This window comes from Bufo gargarizans, chromosome 2 (genome assembly GCF_014858855.1).
Source record: "Bufo gargarizans isolate SCDJY-AF-19 chromosome 2, ASM1485885v1, whole genome shotgun sequence".
Classification (NCBI taxonomy): domain Eukaryota; kingdom Metazoa; phylum Chordata; class Amphibia; order Anura; family Bufonidae; genus Bufo; species Bufo gargarizans.
This window is the reverse complement of record NC_058081.1, coordinates 261,621,623-261,643,318: the sequence shown is the minus strand read 5'-3', so window position 1 is coordinate 261,643,318 and position 21,696 is coordinate 261,621,623. Positions and strand designations below refer to the sequence as shown.

Here is a 21,696-nt window from a genome sequence, read left to right as displayed (position 1 = left end):
TTAAGGGCATTAAACAGCATCAAGACAATGCTATGTGAGCTAGAAGTAATAGCTCAGTGTGGCCCCTGAAATGCCCCCCTGCAGCTGTAGCGGTAGTGTTTGATGGGCAGGTTCAGTACCGTGTCTGAGAAAACTGATGGTCTGTTTTCTCTGCGATTGCGTTCAGTGCTTCCATTTTATTTTTATTTTTTCACGTGGATGCTATCAGTTTTGATGCATTTTTCAAACACGTGAAATTTTTTTTTTTAAGAATTACTAAGATTTCTTAGCAACCAACAGTGAAAAGCGTTTTGCATCCGGACTCGAGGAGTTTTTCATTAACTGCGTGAAAAAGCTGCGTGAAAAACACAGGATATAGGACTATTTTCTCGTAGCGCAGAGATAAACGCTCATGTACACAGGCCCATAGAAATGATAGGGTCAGGATTCAATGTGGATGCAATGCGTTCAAGTCCTGCGTTGCACCCGTATGGAAAACTCGCTTGTGTGAGAGGCCGTACTGTGGTGTGTATGAACCAACCGCATGGGAGGGAAAATCTGCGCTATGGCCTTTATGGATCTGTGTGGCTGTTCCGCAAATTGTAGAACTTATCCTATTTGGTTCCATTTTGCCGACACGAGTCGGAGTAAGAAAGATGTGGAATGCACCGGTATTTTGCAGATCCGTGGATTATGAGCCGAAATACAAATACGGTAGTGTGCAGGAGGCCTTAAAGGGGTTGTTTGGCCTGTACTTTTTTTTTTTTTTTTTATAGAGTCAGACTGGCAAAAACAAAAGAAGTGAAACTCGCCGATTACCGCAGCTCCCGTTCTGATGCTTTGTGTCCCACTGTTCTCTACTTTGTGGTTGCTCTTGACGCGCCCTCAACAGTCACTGGCAGAAGCGGTCGCCATTGCGTTCAGTGTGTCGAGAGGGACCAGGAAGTGTGGACTAGCGGCCGGGCAATATTGGGACAGAGTGGTGGAGGATCAGTGAGATGACTATCACTTTATCATATTATTATTTTTCATGCTGTTCTGATCCTTTCTTCAAGAAAAAAATATAACATACATTTCCACAAATCACTGAATCGTACACACACTTGAAATTTATTTTCTAGTTATAAAAAAATGAGTTTATCTTCTATAAATCTGTCAATCTTCAAAGCCAAGACCAGCTCAGTGTGATACCAGTAAGCAACTTCAGCGGAGCTGCTCTTTTCAACTTTCTCTCTAAGGATATTCTGTTTTATTATTCATAAAAGCCGTGTAATGGACAAGTCTCCTAGTAGTTTCAAACCGTTCAGTTTAATGCATTTGTTTTCTAAGGTGCACATAGGTTTACTATACAATGCAGAGAATGTGATGTGAAACACGATGCTCAAGTAAGGTCATGGATATCTTCCCAATGATAAAAAAAAAAATCCCTTTTAGAATGCACGCTTTACAACTGGGACATTTTTATGGGAGTGGGACGTACACAGAAACCTATTTTTGCCAGTCTGAACATTTTCAAGCCAGTGATATAATTGTATGGTTTAGAATATTTTGCAGAGAATGTATTTCTAAATGCTTACTACTGTAAAATAGTCTATGGCTGAATATACTGTACGTGAGCAGATAGGGATTTTAGGGTCGAGGTGGCAGCTGTTTGGAGTAGAAGTGGAAGCTGGCCAGATACCTCCAAGCCCTGTGAAGAAAGGCTGCCGGTAATGACTCACTACCCGTGTACTGATCAGTAACCAGTCATAGGCCATGAGCAGAAACTTTACTGATTAGCAGTATCTATCAGCTTTTAGTTCCTCAAACAGGGAGTGGTAATCGGTCAGTACCCATGTAGCCAGCCCATGGCTCTGCAATGTTTTTGCATTCTAGGCAACCAGCCTAAGTGATAGCATCTTATTTCTCATCCCGTCTAACTCCCAGTATACCATAATTATTTTTCAGCAGAAAATATCTTTAAAGCTAGCTGCAAATTAGATATGTGTTGGTAAAGCCTGCCAATTTCAGCCGGACCAGTGGGTAATCCTGTGTGTATAGGGCCTCTCAACTCTCCCCCTGATGGCAGATGTTTAGGGAGAGAAGTGTCAGGCATATTGGATTTTAACATGTCCCTACTCATACACATGCATACATGGCTAAGCCCACAAATGTATGAGGTATAGTCATAAGGGCTTATGCACACGACCGTTGTTGTTTTGCGATCCGTTTAATTTTTTTCTCTGATTTGTCGTCTTCTGTTGCGTTATTCCGCAAAACATATCCGTATGCATGCCGTATTTTGCAGATCGGAAACAGAAACAGTAACTTATTAATCGCCAAAAACACAGCAATATGGGCTGGGCATAGCATTTCTACAGTATGGATCCGCAACATACGGATGTGTTCCTTGTGCGTTCTGTATTTTTTGCGGACTTGAATGGGGCCTCGGACCGTGAGTTGCGGACAATAATAGAACATGTGCTACTTTTTTGCGGAACGGAAATGGAATGCACAAGGAGTACCTTCCGTTGTTTTTGCGGACCCATTGAAGTGAATGGTTCCGCATACGGTCGGCAAAAATAAAACCGGAAGTGGAAAGAAAATAAGTTTGTGTGCATGAGCCCTAAGAGATGGCTATCGGCTGAATAGGCTTTTGTCTTACAGCCAGATGAGTATGGCCAGCCTTGGTGATGGCTTCTTTAGCAGAATGTTAGAGAGAAAGTAACATGATCAAATGACAGACCTGCAAGATAAAGGAAAGGATCTTGCTTGGTGTTTGGAAGGGGTCAGTATATCTACAAAAAGAATTACGGTATAAACTTCATCCCTCAGTAAACTTTTGATGCTCGAGTTCTGACACTTCCCACGTTGCCTGCCTTCTCTACATCTTGGAATTAGAGACCAGTGGGGGGCTAAGAACAGGAGCAGGGGGGATTGGTGAGGTTACTACTCGCCGCTAGGGGTCTGCCAGAAATAGCCAAGCTCAACTTAACTCCCATAACCATGAACTGATGGTTCCAGCACATGAACAGCTGCTCTCCGTTCACTTTGAGGGTCTCGCCTCTGGGACCTGCACCTATATGACCTTGATGGCATATCCTAGTGATATGCCATCAGTGTTCTAGATGGGCCAACTAATTTTAAGGCCTCTTGCACATGACCGTATGGCTTTTTCAATGTTTTGCGGTCCGTTTTAAACGGCTTCATTTTTTATTTCAGTAGTGTTGCCGTTCTGTTTTTCCATTTGTTATTTGGGAATCGGAAATGGAAGCATGGCCTATACAATAATTACATAGAAAAATTGGGCTGGACATAACATTTTCAATAGATGGTTCAGCAAAAACGGAACGGATTTGGAAGAAATACAGATGCATTCAGTATCCGTTCGGTTATTTTACAGCCCCGTTGACTTGAATAGAGAAACCGAACTTGATTTGAGGGCAATAATAGGACATGTTCTATCTTTGAATGGCAATATGGAAATGGAATGCATATAGAGTACATTCTGTTTTTTTTGCTGCTCTATTGAAATAAATGGTTCTGTGTATGGAATGCAAAAAACGGAACGTGTGCAAGAGTCCTAAAGCCATTTTGACTGGTCGGACAACTCATTTGTAGTTAGCAGCTTTTGCTTCATCCATCAAGATTCCTCAAGATGACAGGGATCTTATATGTGGCAGAAAGTGGAAACCAGTTATGGTGTATTTGTTACTGCTAACGTATAGCAGGAGCATACATTGCAGCATGTATTATTAAATGACAATGCTTGTTTGGAGTAGGGATGGGAGAAATGGGCTGGGTAATTAGTTGGTCACAGCATTGATCTGTAAAGAACATAGCACAGTGTGGAAATAATGGATTAATCGTTCCTCATTTTTGTTCCTCTCTAGCTGGAGCTGCCAGTCTTCTTCAGTCAGATACCTATATGTAATGGTCTCCATACATTTTACATTGTATACCTGCTCTTTTTCTTTTTCGGCTCCCGCCGGTGTGGCATTTGGTAATTACATTTCTGATGAGTGACACACACTAGCAATCTAATTAGCTTGGCTTGAACTGTGTATTTCAACATGTCTGATAAAACACAGGCCTTTCATCTAAAAACAGCTGAAATAATAAACTTTCCATAGTCTGCCTGTGGAGGAAGAAAAAAGACTAAAATTGCCTTTATTGTTTGAACAAGATTAAAATCTAGATGTTAAGTGTTCTGGCCCTAGAAAAGGTTGGCTTGTGGTGTGGTCATGATGTGACCCTAGAATATGTATACCATTTAGCAGATATTCTACTACCACAGAGGTCAGGAATGTAGACGGTTGATGCAAAACACATGCATTGGTGACCTAGCCAAAGTGTCCCATACCAAAGGTCCTCATGTCTGACCAGACTAGTTACACGCACTCATACACACACACAGTGCCTTGCAAAAGTATTCACCCCTTGACTTTTTTCATTTTTTGTTACATTACAGCCTTAAGTTCAATGTTTTGTTAATCTGAATTGTATGTGATGGTTCAGAACACAATAGTCTAAGTTGAAGTGAGAAAAATATGTAAATAAAACTATTTTGTTTAGAAATAGAAAACAGAAAATTGGCATGTGCGTATGTATTCACCCCCTTTGTTGGGAAGCCTGTAAAAAGCTCTGGTGCAACCAATTACCTTCAGAAGTCACAATTAGTGAACTGATGTCCGCCTGTGTGCAATCTAAGTGTCACATGATTCTGTCATTACATATACACACCTTTTTTTTTTTTAAAAGCCCAAAGGCTGCAACACCTAAGCAAGAAGCATTACTAACCAAACACTGCCACTAAGACCAAAGAACTCTCCAAACAAGTAAGGGACAATGCTGTTGAGAAGTATGTCAGGGTTAGGTTATAAAAAAATAAATAAAAATTAGCCAAATCTTTGATGATCCCCAGGAGCACCATCAGATCTATCATAACCAAATGGAAAGAACAGGGCACAACAGCAAACCTACCAAGAGACTGCAGCCCACCAAAACTCGCGGACCAGGCAAGGTGGGCATTAATCGGAGAGGCAGCACAGAGACCTAAGGTAACCCTGGAGGAGCTGCAGAGTTCCAGAGACTGGAGTATCTGTACATAGGACGACAATAAGCTGTACGCTCCATAGGGTTCGGCTTTATGGCAGAGTGGCCAGAAGAAAGGCATTACTTTCAGCTAAAAACTATAAGGCACATTGTGAGTTTGCGAAAAGGCATGTGGGAGACTCCCAAAATGTATGGAGGAAGGTGCTCTGGTCTGATGAGACTAAAATTTGAACTTTTCGGCCATCAAAGATAACACTATGTCTGGCGCAAACCCAACACATCAAATCACCCGAAGATCACCATCCCCACAGTGAGACATGGTGATGGCAGCATCATGCTGTGGGATGGGACTGGGAAACTGGTCAGAGTTGAGGGAAAGATGGATGGTGCTAAATACAGGAATATTCTTGAACAAAACCTGTACCACTCTGCGTGATCTGAGGCTAGGACGGAGCTTCACCTTCCAGCAGGACAATGACCCCAAACACACTGCTAAAGCAACGCTTGAGTGGTTTAAGGGGAAACATGTAAATGTGTTGAAATGGCCTAGTGAAAGCCCAGATCTCAATCCAATAGAAAATCTGTGGTCACACTTAGATTGCTGTTCACAAGCGCAAACCATCCAACTTGAAGGAGCTGGAGCAGTTTTGCAAGGAGGAATGGGCAAAAATCTCAGTGGTAAGATGTGGCAAGCTCATAGAGACTGATCTAAAGTGACTTGGAGCTGTGATTGCTGCAAAAGGTGGCTCTACAAAGTATTGACTTTAGGGGGGTGAATAGTTATGCACATTGACTTTTCAGTTATTTTGTCCTATTTGTTTGCTTCACAATAATTTTTTTTTAAAATAAATCTTTAAAGTTGTGGGGGCATGTTCTGTAAATAAAATGATGCAAATCCTCAAACAATCCATGTTACCGCAAGTGAACTGAAAGCATTTGAAGACGGATCAGTCTTCAAAATGCGTTCAGTGTTACTATGGCAGCAGGAAGCTATTAAACTCCTGGTTGCCATAGTAGTAGTGGGGAGCGAGGGAGCAGTATACTTGCCGCCCGTGCGGCTCCCGGGGCGCTCCAGAATAACGTCAGAGCGCTCCATGCGCATGGATGACGTGATCCATGCGATCACGTCATCCATGTGAGTGGGGCGCCCTGACATCACTCTGAGCCGCACGGACGGTAAGTATACTGCTCCCCACTACACTTTACCATGGCAAACAGGACTTTAGCGTCCTGGCAGCCATGGTAACCATTCAGAAAAAGCTAAACGTCTGATCCGGTAATGCGCTGAAACGACATTTAGCTTAAAGCCGGATCCGGATTAATGCCTTTCAATGGGCATTAATTCTGGATCCGGCATTCCAGTTCTGAACTGAAGACATCCTGATACACCCTGAACGGATTTCTCTCCATTCAGAATGCATGTGGATAATCCTGATCAGGATTATATATATGTATGTGTATATATAATAAATATATATATTTATTTTTATTTTTTCACAGCGAGCGAGTGTACCTTTTGTAAGTTAGGCTTTTTCACTTTGGCTGTGAAAGAGATGTAGCACTGTATGCAGGAGTGCCGTCGGTGGTGTGGCCAATGTGGCCATTTATTCCTCACCGAAACGACCAATCATAGCACACTTTCATTTCTTATAGTGCCCTTGAAGAGGCCCTGTGATTGGGTGCAATGGGCAACAATGGCAGTTTCACTTTTACACATTTCAAAAAAAGTACTCCATTGAATTCCTTTGGAGAGATGCCCTAAGGCCAAGAGCAGAGGTCATTGTGCAGGAAGGACGATAAGTTGTGACAATTACCTATTACCTAACAAATGGTGTGATCCTGTGTCATCTACATATAGCTCAGGGCTGGCCAACCTGCGGCTCTCCAGCTGTTGTAAAACTACAACTCCCACCATGCCCTGATGTAGGCTGATAGCTGTAGGCAGACTGGGCATGCTGAGAGTTGTAGTTTTGCAACAGCTGGAGAGCCACAGGTTGGCCATACCTGATATAGGTGTTCCCCTCCATTGTAGTCCTGCCTTTGGTAATAATGAGATGACTGCTGAGAAGTGATCTGTAGAGAACAAGCGTAGTCAGCCTAATATGAGGCTCTTTGGCTATTATGAATGCTGGAAGATTTAATGATTACTTATTAAATACAGATAGACATGAAAAATGGAGAGAGAAAAAAATCTTAAGAATATATGTATCGTATAGATGCTGTAAAGCAAATCTCTAGGTGATGTTCACAGCAGGTCAGATAACAGGGCTATCCCTGTCATATAGAAGCAGAAAATAGTATTTAAAAAAAAATCTTGGGGGGAGATTGTTTAAAGTAGGGCAAAGTGGTGTAAAGTAGGGCTGGCTTAGTTGCCCAAAGCAACCAATCAGATCACACCTTTCATTTTCCAAAGGAACTGTAAAAATGAAAGGAGGGCTATGGGCAACTAAGACAGGTCTACTTTACACTAGTTTGATAAATCTTCCTCTTTGGTAAATATAAAACAGATTGTAAGAGAAATAGTGTTAGGTTTTATCCAGTTTACAACCATGGTGTGTGGTGCTGGTATTTAATCCTGTGGGTTTAAAGGGCATCTGTCAGCAGATGTGTACCTATGACACTGGCTGACCTTTTACATGTGCACTTGGCAGCTGAAGGCATCTGTGTTGGTCCCATGTTCTTATGTGCTTGCATTGCTGAGAAAAAATAAGTTTAAATACATGCCAATGAGCCTTTAGGAGCAATGGAGGCGTTTCCATTACTCCTAGAGGCTCTGCTCTCTAGTGCTGCACCCTGTGCACTCAGTCTAGAAGAGAGACAACAGGCGCTTTCTTTACCGCCTTCTCATTGGGTCCTATTCAGTGCATAGAGGAAGCAGCTATCCTGCGTCTTCTATTGGATTGTGTGATTGCCGGGGGTTCTCAAGCATAGCAGAGCTCCTGGGTGTTAGCAGACCCAAATCTGACCTGCCCCTACAGGCTCCTATGGAGGCCCTAATTACAGTGGAACAGTGAAGAATGAAAAAGTCCTTTTCAGTTGCCATTTATTTTATTTGTACATACACAATATGTCCTCCAAGAGGTCACCTCTTGGAGGACATATTGTGTATGTACAAATAAAATAAATGGCAACTGAAATGGTTGCAATAGCAGTCAGTGCACACAAGGCTTTGGGTATTATATACCAAAATGATTGACACAAAATAAAGGACCCTTTTAATAATTTGTTTTGGTGTCAATTTGCACATTGAATAAATAAAGAGCTATGCATCTTCTGCAGTTTTCCCCAAAATAAAACTAAAAGATGGGAAAAATTCTACAAATACAATATACAAATATCAACATCAAGTATCAAAGAGCCGTATGCATCACTTGAAAAAACATCGCAAAAAAAAAAATGACAGTGTCACCTGCTCTAAATGACAGTGTCTAGTCATAATGCCCTTTTAGGCCTGGTCATTAAGGGGATAATTACTCTAAATCTAGAGGAGACACATGCCCTTTAAATCGGCTATCTTTCTAGGCATAGTAATGCTCTGTTGCGTAGAGGTCGGCCCTCTGGAGATGAATCCTCTTGATTTGACAGCACAATTTACATTACCAGAGTCTGCATATTATTTAAGCCCTTTACTGTCAGAAATCTTGTTTTCTAGCTTGAAAGTAGAATCTAATATTTTCCTAAATGTTCATACCTTCCTTTTATATATTCCCAGATTCCATTTTACCTGACAGGTTGTGCTAGTCTTTGTGGTTTATTAACTAAACCTTTCTATTTTATTTGTTTAAGGGTTATTGAGCATCCCATAGAGACTCTAGTTTTCCTGCCTGATGTATGAAACTAGTCTGTAAATGTGTCTGTTGTCTACCGTACTTGTACCTTTCCCCTTTTCTGTGCCCCCGTCACTTTGTTCTTTTGTATATATGTATCTACTTCAGAGTCCTGCCATTTCTAGAATGATACCTAGATGGGTAAAGGGGGGGAACTAACTCTCCTTAGGAAGAGAGCACCTTAATCAGTGTGCGGAGACGTATAGGCCATACATGCTCTTCTGGGAGGGAAGGAATGTAAGTGAGCTCTTAACAAGCTCTGCCTCTAATGCCACCAGATGTAAGTAAGGCAGCTATCCTAGAAGTCAATGTTCAGCTCTTAAAATAAGCCTCGAGACATCCTTAACCACCTTAGGACCGCCGTACGCAGGATTGCGTCCTGCCGGCGGTCCTGCTCTTCTGGGTGGACGCATATACGCGTCCTCCCGCGAGAGCCGAGATTTCCTGTGAACGCGCGCGCACAGGCGCGCGCGCTCACAGGAACGGAAGGTAAGCGAGTGGATCTCCAGCCTGCCAGCGGCGATCGCTCGCTGGCAGGCTGGAGATCCGAATTTTTTAACCCCTAACAGGTATATTAGACGCTGTTTTCATAACAGCGTCTAATATACCTCCTACCTGGTCCTCTGGTGGTCCCTTTTGTTAGGATCGACCACCAGAGGACTCAGGTAGGTCAGTACAGTAGCACCAAACACCACACTACACCCCCCCCCCCCCCCCGTCACTTATTAACCCCCTTATAAACCCCCTGATCACCCATGATCACCCCATATAAACTCCCTGATCACCCCCCTGTCATTGATCACCGCCCTGTCATTGATCACCCCCCTGTCAGGCTCCGTTCAGACGTCCGTATGATTCTTACGGATCCACGGATACATGGATCGGATCCGCAAAAAGCATACGGACATCTGAATGGAGCCTTACAGGGGGGTGATCAATGACAGGCGGGTGATCACCCATATACACTCCCTGATCACCCCCTGTCATTGATCACCCCCCTGTCATTGATCACTCCCCTGTAAGGCTCCATTCAGACGTCCGCATGATTTTTACGGATACATGGATCGGATCCGCAAAACACATGCGGACGTCTGAATGGAGCCTTACAGGGGGTGATCAATGACAGGCGGGTGATCACCCATATACACTCCCTGATCACCCCCCTGTCATTGATAACCCCCCTGTAAGGCTCCATTCAGACGTCCGCATGCGTTTTGTGGATCCGATCCATGTATCCATGGATCCGTAAAAAATCATGCGGATGTCTGAATGGAGCCTTACAGGGGGGGTGATCAGTGACAGGGGGGTGATCACCCTGATCACCCCCTGTCATTGATAACCCCCCTGTAAGGCTCCATTCAGACGTCCGCATGCGTTCTGTGGATCCGATCCATGGATCCGTAAAAAATCATGCTGATGTCTGAATGGAGCCTTACAGGGGGGGTGATCAGTGACAGGGGGGTGATCACCCTGATTACCCTGATCACCCCCTGTCATTGATAACCCCCCTGTAAGGCTCCATTCAGACGTCCGCATGCGTTTTGTGGATCCGATCCATGTATTCATGGATCCGTAAAAAATCATGCGGATGTCTGAATGGAGCCTTACAGGGGGGGTGATCAATGACAGGGGGGTGATCAGGGAGTCTATATGGGTCATCACCCCCCTGTCATTGATCACCCCCCTGTCATTGATCACCCCCCCCCCCCCCCCCCTGGTAAGGCTCCATTCAGACATTTTTTTTTGGCACAAGTTAGCGGAAATTTTTTGTTTGTTTTTGTTTTTTCTTACTAAGTCTCATATTCTACTAACTTGTATCAAAAAATAAAATCTCACATGGACGCACCATACCCCTCACGGAATCCAAATGCGTAAACATTTTTAGACATTTATATTCCAGACTTCTTCTCACGCTTTAGGGCCCCTAAAAAGCCAGGGCAGTATAAATACCCCACATGTGACCCCATTTCGGAAAGAAGACACCCCAAGGTATTCCGTGAGGGGCATATTGAGTCCATGAAAGATTGAAATTTTTGTCCTAAGTTAGCGGAAAGTGAGACTTTGTGAGAAAAAAACAAAAAAAAATCAATATCCGCTAACTTATGCAAAAAAAATAAAAAATTCTAGGAACTCGCCATGCCCCTCATTGAATACCTTGGGGTGTCTTCTTTCCAAAGTGGGGTCACATGTGGGGTATTTATACTGCCCTGGCTTTTTAGGGGCCCGATAGTGTGAGAAGAAGTCTGGGATCCAAATGTCTAAAAATGCCCTCCTAAAAGGAATTTGGGCCCCTTTGCGCATCTACGCTGCAAAAAAGTGTCACACATGTGGTATCGCCGTACTCAGGAGAAGTTGGGGAATGTGTTTTGGGGTGTCATTTTACATATACCCATGCTGGCTGAGAAAAATATCTTGGTCAAATGCCAACTTTGTATAAAAAAATGGGAAAAGTTGTCTTTTGCCAAGATATTTCTCTCACCCAGCATGGGTATATGTAAAATGACCCCCCAAAACACATTCCCCAACTTCTCCTGAGTACGGCGATACCACATGTGTGACACTTTTTTGCTGCCAAGGTGGGCAAAGGGGCACATATTCCAAAGTGCACCTTTTGGATTTCACCCGTCATTTTTTACACATTTTGATTGCAAAGTTCTTCTCACACATTTGGGCCCCTAAATTGCCAGGGCAGTATAACTACGCCACAAGTGACCCCATTTTGGAAAGAAGACACCCCAAGGTATTCCGTGAGGGGCATGGCGAGTTCCTAGAATTTTTTATTTTTTGTCGCAAGTTAGTGGAATATGAGACTTTGTAAGAAAAAAAATAAAAAATAAAATCATCATCATTTTCCGCTAACTTGTGACAAAAAAAATAAAAAGTTCTATGAACTCACTATGCCCATCAGCGAATACCTTAGGGTGTCTACTTTCCGAAATGGGGTCATTTGTGGGGTTTTTCTACTGTTTGGGCATTGTAGAACCTCAGGAAACATGACAGGTGCTCAGAAAGTCAGAGCTGTTTCAAAAAGCGGAAATTCACATTTTTGTACCATAGTTTGTAAATGCTATAACTTTTACCCAAACCATTTTTTTTTTTGCCCAAACATTTTTTTTTTATCAAAGACATCTAGAACAATAAATTTGGCGAAAAATTTATATATGGATGTCGTTTTTTTTGCAAAATTTTACAGCTGAAAGTGAAAAATGTCATTTTTTTGCCAAAAAAATCGTTACATTTTGATTAATAACAAAAAAAGTAAAAATGTCAGCAGCAATAAAATACCACCAAATGAAAGCTCCATTAGTGAGAAGAAAAGGAGGTAAAATTCATTTGGGTGGTAAGTTGCATGACCGAGCGATAAACGGTGAAAGGAGTGTAGTGCCGAAGTGTAAAAAGTGCTCTGGTCATGAAGGGGGTTTCACCTAGCGGGGCTGAAGTGGTTAAGGAGAGTTAGTCCCCCCCCCCCTTACCCAGACACAGGCATCCTACCCAGTTAAGCTAGTACACTCTGCTCTGCACTGATGAAGGGCAATCAGCCCGAAACAGCTGTCTGCAGATGGGGTGCTGGCTTACTTAATATCCAAGTCATATCTCAAGGCTTATTTTAAGAGCTGAACATTGACTTCTAGGATAGCTGCCTTACATATGGTGGCATTAGCGGCAGAGCTTGTTAAGAGCTCACTTGCATCCCTTCCCTCCTAGATGGGTAAATTCATGCTTGTGCCTGAATCATTTGTTGGGGGGGGCGGCAATATTTCATGTGGATGTTTGTTTGAATGTCATTCTGCTGAATCATCAGACCCTTTGTACAAGTCGTTAGTGAGATGTTTAAAGTTGGTGCAGGACATTTGTGTAACAGGATAGAAAGCTTTATGCCTCCTGCACACGTTGCGGAATACATGTGGTTTATCGGCGTAGATTCCCACGCAGAAAAACTGCAACATATTACAGTACCAGCAAAGACGAATATCATGTACACTTTACATTTTTTTTTTTTTTCCGTGTGGATTTCAAAATCTGCAGTGTGTCAATTATGTTTACAGTTTTAGCTGCGGATTTCACGCTTTTTAATGGAAGGGTTAGATCGGTGGTGAAACCGCATCTGAGGCTACTTTCACACTAGCGTTCATAGGTCCGTTCGTGAGCTCCGTTTGAAGGAGCTCACGAGCGGACCCGAACGCCTCCGTCCAGCCCTGATGCAGTCTGAATGGAGCGGATCCGCTCAGACTACATCAGTCTGGCGGCGTTCAGCCTCCGCTCCGCTCGCCTCCGCACGGACAGGCAGACAGCTGAACGCTGCTTGCAGCGTTGAGCTGTCCTGCCTGGCCGTGCGGAGGCGAGCGGATCCGTTCAGACTTACAATGTAAGTCAATGGGAACGGATCCGCTTGAAGATGACACCATATGGCTCAATCTTCAAGCGGATCCGTCCCCCATTGACTTTACATTGAAAGTCTGAACGGATCCGCTCAGGCTACTTTCACACTTAGAATTTTTTCTAAGTTATTAATGCAGACGGATCCGTACTGAACGGAGCCTCCGTCTGCATTAATATGATCGGATCCGTTCAGAACGGATCCGATCGAACGCTAGTGTGAAAGTAGCCTTATCCGCACCAAAAACGGCAATAAAACATTGCGGTTTTTGGTGCATTAATGCTGCAGAAACGGCAACGTCTGAAACTACAGCTCCCATAATTCTACTTTCACCCTTATAGGAGTTATAAGAACAGACTAGTAAGAGTGCATGCTGGGAGTTCTAGTTTAACAGCAGCTGGAGTGCCGAAGGTTGCTGATCCCTGTTCTAGACCAATCAAGGTCTTCTAGAGCATAGTGAAAAAGACTCGACAGAACATGTTTATTAAAGGGGTTCTTCAGGCTTTTTCTATTGATGACAGATCATCAATATCGGATCGGCAGGGGTCTCCCTTCTCTCTTCCGATCTGCTGCTGCTGTCCCATAGACATACAGCAGCGGACAGGAAGAGAGATTGGAGGCAGCACTGTGCACGCAGACTCCTCATACAGCTGATTAGTGGAGGTGTGGGGAGTCGGACCCCTGCCAATCTGATATTGATAACCTATCCTGAGGATAGGTCATCAATATGAAAAAGCCCGGACAACCCCTTTAAGTTAATTGATCTAGATAGAATCATTTTACATTGATAATGGTTATTTTGAATTCAGAAGAGTTATTGCCGTACAGTGCTTGCACAATCTAGTCTCCACCATGGTCTCCGCACCACTTGTGCTCACACTAGAACAGCTATGTACTGTAGTTTTACACAAAGACCGTATATCTCCTGTCAACAGTTCCCCAAAAGAACTCCACCCATTAGTGCAAACTTTTTACTGGGGCCCATACACCTTCAATTACGATCTATGCTGACTGCCTCACCACCCGCCAGTATATGAATGTGTTTTCAATGGCGAGAGAAGGGCACCGACAGATGTCTCTGGTGGCAACTTACCCCCCAGAAGAACAAAAGGTTCGGCCAACAATACTGTGTATGGAGGCTTTTGTCTGTAATATTGGTCCAGGTAATAAGCAGACTCTTGACAAACCAGTTGTCAGGCAAGGGGTAGAATGATGGATTAGACCAGGTCCTTCATCTTGGATCCTTGATTTAGTCTTTTGCTGTTCAAAAATGGGTCCAGCAAAACTGGACCTGTGTAAACGGGGCCTAACTGAAGACTTGTTTTTTGTGTATTCATTTGCGATACTGAACTTTGCTAGATCTGTACACTGACATTTTTATATTTTAATTTTGCTTCTAGGTTTGAATCTACACAATAAAACTGGATATTACATGTCTAATTTTTCGGAATTTTTAAAGGTAGGCATATTTTTTTTATTTTTTTTATTTTGGTCTTTATGTATTTATGAAATCCTCATAAGATATTGTAAGAAAATTAAACTGACATTTTAGTACTAGGATTTTATGTGTGCAGTATATTCGAATAGGACTTGTCCTCATTTCTGACATGTCTGTTTTAGTAGATACTTGTATTCCCTATGAAATGAGATTCTGCATTGTCAGACTGGATAGTGACAAACCTTTAAAGGGATTCTTTTTACCCTATAAAGATGCGGACATGCATGGCTAGATCGCCGCTAGCATGTCCGCAATATACCTGTGCCATATATCTAAATGGTTTTACTGAGTGTAAAAAATGATTTTATAGATATGTAAATCAACCGGGTAAGGAGCCCAAGGGGCTGCACTAACGGTCTGGAGCACAGCCACGTCCCCTGTGAAGGAGCACAGCGCCGCCTGTATCCAGGAATCTCCTCCTTGCTCACTCACATAATCAGATCGCCGTAATCTTGCGATGCAGGAGCTCGCGCAGTGTCGGCATAGTGTTCCTTCCCTGAGGCTGATACCAGCACAGGGAAGGAACACTATGCCAGCACTGCGCATTCGCAAGCTCGCACATCGCGAGATTACGGCGATCTGACTTCGTGAGCAAGGAGGAGATTCATTGATGCAGCGGTGCAGGGCTCCTTACCAGGCTGATTTACACATATATATATATATATATATATATATATATATATATATCATTTTTTACACTCAATAAAACCACTCAGCGATATGGGACAGGTATATTGCAGACTTGCTAGCGGCGATCTAGCTGTGCATGTCCATATCTCTATAGGGTAAAAAGAGGTGACAGAATCCCTTTAACTGGTAATCTGTACATTAATTTTAATCATAAATGTACTCAACAGAGGAATAGCGCAATACAGAGTTATGAGAAAAGATGCTGCAGAATTGTTAATTTCATAGGACTTATAAGTATTAACTGAAAATAGACCTGTTTGGAGTGGTGACAGATCCTCTTTAAAAGGGGTTATCCTGTAAAAAATTATGACTTGCCCTCAGGATAGGCCATCATTATCACATTAGCGTCCCCACCGATGAGCTGTTTCGGGGAGCGCCTGTGATCACTGGAGCTCTGGTAATCCATGCAGGCACCCGGCAGATTTCCGAGAATAGTGCCGTACATTCTATAGTGGCTGTGCTTGGTATTGCAGCTCATTGACTTGAATGGGGCTGAGCTGCAACTAGACCATATGACCAATGTACAGTGATGTCACTGGGCCAGGATGAGGCTGCAGTGCTCAAGGCCTCTTCTAATAGCTGATCGGCGGTGGCCCCGAGTGTCACACCTAGCAGAGGATACTGATGACCTATCCTGAGAATAAGTCCTAAATATCTTTTCTTGGATAACCCCTTTAAGGATGTGCATTGCTCGCAATCTGCTGTGTAAAGTGTCTTCCATCCATTCAGTAAACAAGAAACGAAGTGCAATTAATTGTACAAAAGGGCTAAAAAATGTCCTGTCAGATTTGTATAGAATAAACTGTATGAAATGGTAGACATATGGAAGAACAGTTGAGGTCTTGTGGACCTGTTTTGCTATGTTATGGTCCTCTAGCCGTTGGTCATTGCGGGACTTAACAAAAATGGTTGTCCAACTCCACATGTAAGTCTCTAAAGACCAAAATGTGGCAGTGAACCCTTAAAAGAAACGTGTCATCAGAAAATTACCTAATGTTTAAAGCACCTTTTTATGTTTAAACAAGTTTTTAAAGATTATTTTTGTGTTATTTTTCATTTTCCGTGTCAATATCTATATTTTAAACAAAACAAAAAAAACACACAAAATCCTGAAGTTCTTGCACTGGCCAGTAAGCCTAATAGGAGCCACTTCTTGGTTATATATTGGGGTGTGTGTGTGTGTGTGTGTGTGTATAATATATCACACACACACACACACACACCATGCCTACACACACACACACACACACACACACACACACACACACCATGCCTAGGAAACTCTCCCATAGAAGTAAATAGGGTCCCCTTCTGACCATTGTGTCTATAGACCATGTGACTTCTATAAAGCAATTTTCCTAATGCCTTGTAAATGCTGTTAAGAAGAGCTCAAGGCAAAATGGAAGTCCCCATAATCATGTTAAGGAAATAGAATAAACAAACCTACATCTCAGAAAATTAACAGATTAGTGTAAAAAAAAATAAAAAAATGTGTTATCTAGTTTTAACTGGCAGAAAAAAAAAATCCTTTAAAGGGGTTGTCCGGGTTCCGAGCTGAACCCGGACATGCCTCCATTTTCACCCAGGCAGCCCCCCTGACTTGAGCAACGGAGCAATTCATGCTCCGATGCTCTCCTTTGCCCTGCGCTAAATCATGCAGGGAAAATACATTTTTAGGGGTTCCAGTGACGTATCGAGGCTCTCTCTATGGGGCTGCCAGGAAGCCTGGTGACGTCACCGGCACTGATGGGCGGGCTTTAGCGCTGCTCTAGCCAGTAAAATGGCTAAAACGGCCCTAAAGCCCACCCATCAGAGCCGTTGATGTCACCAAACACACTGCTGGGCGGAAGCTTCTCACCTCAGGGAGCTGCCTGGGTGAAAATAAGGGTATGTCCGGGTTCAGCTCTGAACCCGGACAACCCCTTTAAGTCGCCCAGCACAACGTTTCAGCAAGTTACATTGTTCAGGTTCTCTAGGGCACACCACATCCATGTTACAGCCATCCCCTGAAGAAGGGCTGATGGACTAAAACATTCAGTACAAGCCTTTGGCTTTCTACATTGAATACTTTGTTCTACTACTGCCTGGATGACTACTCTTACATGATAAAAATACTGAAGGTGTGATTGGCAAGAAATGAGGACTCTTTACTGATGTACTCAGCGGCCTTCAAGAGCCTTCCATAAGCGCCAAAGAAGTTTCACGGTGTGTGGAGCATAATTGTGATTACTACGCTATTAGTGCTCTTGTTTTTTTCAGAATCCTGCCCAGTATCTTTCGTAAAGTAAATTAACATTCAGATGCATGCTTGACACCTTATGGAAATAAGAGGCATGCCATTATGCTGTGATCATTTTGGGTGAGGCGGCAATGCCATAGCGAACGACACTTGATTATGATTGTTTGTTCCCCAAGATATGAAAAAACTGCCTAACTTGTATTTTCAGTCTATTTTGCCTAGACTCGCACTAATCAGTCTCAAGATAGAAGCACAAGATATGGTTGCATATTGTAGTAATGTAACAGGTTGCGCCTCACTGGTTTTCTATAAAGTATGGCTGTTATTGTGTCATTAGACACTACAATCGTTTTACAATCACTGTATCTAATTAGAATTGGAACTATACACAACATGGAGATCATTAGGCCATCACTGTTTGTGTTCAAGTGATTTAATATTAAAGTGCCTGCAGCATTCTTGTAAACTTTCAGGATGAGCTTGTCTATTATCTATTTATATATCTGAAATTATTGGCTTGGGATTAATTATAACGTCTTTAGTTGATTTACCATTGCAAATCTAACATTTGTCTTACATTCTGGAGCAGTTTTCTGCGTGTGTACTCCAGCCCCACAGTATTGCTGTTGGCCGTCAGCCTCTCATGACTCCTGCACTATTTAAGGCTACATGCACACGAACGTTGTTTGGTACCGTGTCCGTTTGTTTTTGGGTTTTTTTTTGCGGATAGGAAGCGGACCCATTCATTTCAATGGGTCCGCAAAAAATGTCCGTTCCGTAGTCCTGCAAAAAATAAAAAATAAAATAGAACATGTCCTATTCGTGTCCATTTTAGGCATTGTTACAATGGATCTGCAAAAAAACTAAAATAAAAAAACTAAACGGATGGCATACAGGTGGTAGAGTCCAGTGGGAGCACCAGCCAGAGCGCGGGTGCAAAGTCCAACGTAGGGTAGCGGCAATCCCCAATAATGTAGGAAAGGAAGAAGTAGGACTGCACTCCGGAATAGTGTTAAAAATCAAACTGAAGTTTATTCACCCATATTATGGCAAGCCTTGCCATAATATGGGTGAATAAACTTCAGTTTGCTTTTTAACACTATTCCGGAGTACAGTCTTAAAATATAAATATAATATATATATATATATACCGTATATATAATTATAAAAAAAATTCAATGATCATTTCTTCACTCCTTTTCAGACCCTGGATATTCAGTTTACAACTTGCTTCTGGTTTCAGACTTTTTGCATTTGGATGTGACCTTCTTTGTAGTTCATGCTGGATGGGAGGTTTGTAACTCCAGGATGCTATAGATTTAGATATAGCGACACAGCTTCATCCCTGTATTGCTTTCCTCTTAGTCTATGAGGGATCACCTCTCACTTGTGCTAACAGACACTTCTTTAGTCCTTACCTGCCTCTGAACTTCCTGCCCCCAACCTGCGCACTGCCATATGTGGTGCCCTTATAGCTACGCTTTGGAACAGCTTGTGTCATCTGCCCTCTCTGGTTGCTTTCCACCCTTTCCACACTCTGATCTGCCATTTACAAGCAGTGACCCAACACAGGAGCAGTGTGCTGTCCAATCTAGGTTAAAACCAGTGGACAACCAGCTGCTCTGTGAAAGGATTTGCTTAGGCACTACAACAGCAAAATGGCGGTGTAATAGTTTATTGAACGCGTTTTATAAAGTTACTTAATTCTTCATAACAAAAGCAAATTTACAATAAGAAAAGTCAATGCAAAGGTGCTTTAAAGTGTAGATTTGGCCAGAATGCTTGTTTAGGCTTCGTTCAAATCACCGTTCATCCTTTCCGTTCACCTGTTTGTTTAGAAGCAGGAGAACGGAAGGACGGATTCGGCACATACCTGAGCCAAATGGATCCTAAGGATCCCATAGACTATAATGGGGTCAGTAAGGTTTCCGCTCAGAGGAAGATTTTTGAAGCGGAGACAAAGTCCTGCATGCACTACTTTTGTCTCTGCTCCAAAAAATTATTCTGAGCGGAAACCTAACGAACCCCATTATAGTCTATGGGATCCTTAGGATCTGTTTGGCTCAGTTATGTGCTGAATCCGTCCTTCCCATTCTCCTGCTCCTAAACGGAGCAAGAGAGCGCAAAGGCTGAAAGGTGATGTGAACAAAGCCTAACAGGACATCATTATTTGAAATGGTCACTTGAAAGATCTTTCTGCCAGAAGCGCATGTCTGGCCAACTTTAGTTTTCATTTTTCCTTTTCATTAGTGGTGTTTTTTTCTCTTAAGACAAAATGAGCTTTTTAGATTAAAGTCTGAAACATTCTGGAATCTTGTCAAATTCTTTTTCTTAAACTCTTTTGGATCAACAGCATTTGCTGCTATAAAATAGTCTGTTTCCCTTCTCTCAACCATGTAAATTGATCTTGGCTGAGGATATGAAATTGAAATACCTCATTTTCTCTCACTCTTGGTGGTGAAATGAGGGGACTTAAACAGCTGGGACATCTTGAGTGCAAGAGTCTGGCAAGTGTAATGCTTTAGTCAAGGTGTTTCTTCTTCTTGGGAACATATTGAAGGTGCAAAGGTTGTCACCAAAAACAGGAAAAAAATTAATTTTTAACCTGAAGAATGCTGATACTTGGTGTCCAACATTCTTTACACTGTCTTGGCGATAAGCAGACTGCTGATTTGAAAGAAAAAACGAAGTATTACCTGACTTTATTATCTCTCTCGTGTTTTAGCAGTCTGAAGCATTCTCCATTAAAGAGTTTGTCCTGCAACAATACCCTTCAGTTTCTATGAGAAGGAATGTCAGAGGCTACCACACTATTCTGTCTGGGGAAAAAGCTTGAAACCAGCAGAAAGCAGGTCAAACACAGCCCAAAGAGGAATCCTTTGGACTCTGCCTCACTGAAGTGAATGTCCTCATCCTACATTTGAATCCCGATTCCAGTTATACAAATGTATGGTTCTGATGGAAAGGCCAATGGGGACAAGAACCTGGTCTAAGGGCTGTGAAAATAAGTGTGTTCTTATTATAGAGCAGGGGCTGACTCTACATCCTTGTGACCAGACTCCATTGTCCATACACATTGGATGAAAGTAGATCAAACCCACTGACGTTGGCAGCATTGGCCAACTATCTAATATATATAGGGATTTTTGCAGACCCGTTAAAATGAATGGGTCCAAATATAGGGTCCGTTTCCTATTGAAATGAATGGTAAGCTATTTTTTTTTTTTTTTTTTTAGATGATTTAGAGACAGAAATGCTCCAGAATCGGCTCCAAAAAAACTGGCCCCGTAGGGCTCATGCACACGAATGCATTTTTTGTCCAAATCAGATTTTTGGCTGGTCGGATATGGACCCATGTGCTGTTTGTTTTACGGGCAAGGATAGGACAGTTCTATAAAGGGCAGGATGTTGCGCAAAATGTGGAACACACAATGCTGGTATCTGTGTTTTGCAGATCTGCAAAAATAGCAACAGCCGTGTGCATGAGCCCTTAGACTGAAACCGGTAAAAAAAAAATATTTTTTTTTTATTTATTTATTTTTTGCATTGATCACACCTTTTATGTTAAAACTAGCTTTTTGTTTTTGTCCACTTTTATCTTGTAAGAGCTTGGGACAGTCTGCCCAAGAAATCTGACAAGTGACACCCAGACTCGGAGTGAATTTAGTCTTTTTATGGCTGGGGAGATAGATCCAGGACTTCTCGGTGACGTGCTATGATATTAATGACAATGTATACATGACTTGTCTGCGGCCTGGATTCCAGAGTTAACAGAAAACATCTGTCCAGCATTGTATACGCCACTTTGGCTTTGCAATATCTCTTGTCCTCAGGATGTATACTCCTGAATGGCTTCCTGTATTGTTCAGTTCCTTTGTCTCAGATTTTGTATGTTTGTTCCCTTTCAGTCGAATGGATGTAGAGTAAATTACAATGCTCCTGTGATTTGTTGGAACCACAGGGCGCAGGCGAATATCAATGTGGTGTTTTGTGGTAGAAAGTTGCAGCTGAAAACTACAGTACAACTGCACATTTCCACTGACTTAATTGC

At 42.5% G+C, this 21,696-nt stretch overlaps 1 protein-coding gene across 2 annotated transcripts in view; it reads left to right on the top strand.

The window, feature by feature from the left end:
* PLXNB2 (plexin B2) overlaps positions 1 to 21,696 on the top strand; it is a 190,045-nt gene that overhangs the window by 34,498 nt on the left and 133,851 nt on the right. For both annotated transcript variants that reach the window (XM_044280256.1, XM_044280257.1), the window contains exon 2: positions 14,619 to 14,677. The gene's annotated coding sequence lies outside the window, so the exon portion shown is untranslated. The remainder of the gene's footprint in view (positions 1 to 14,618; positions 14,678 to 21,696) is intronic.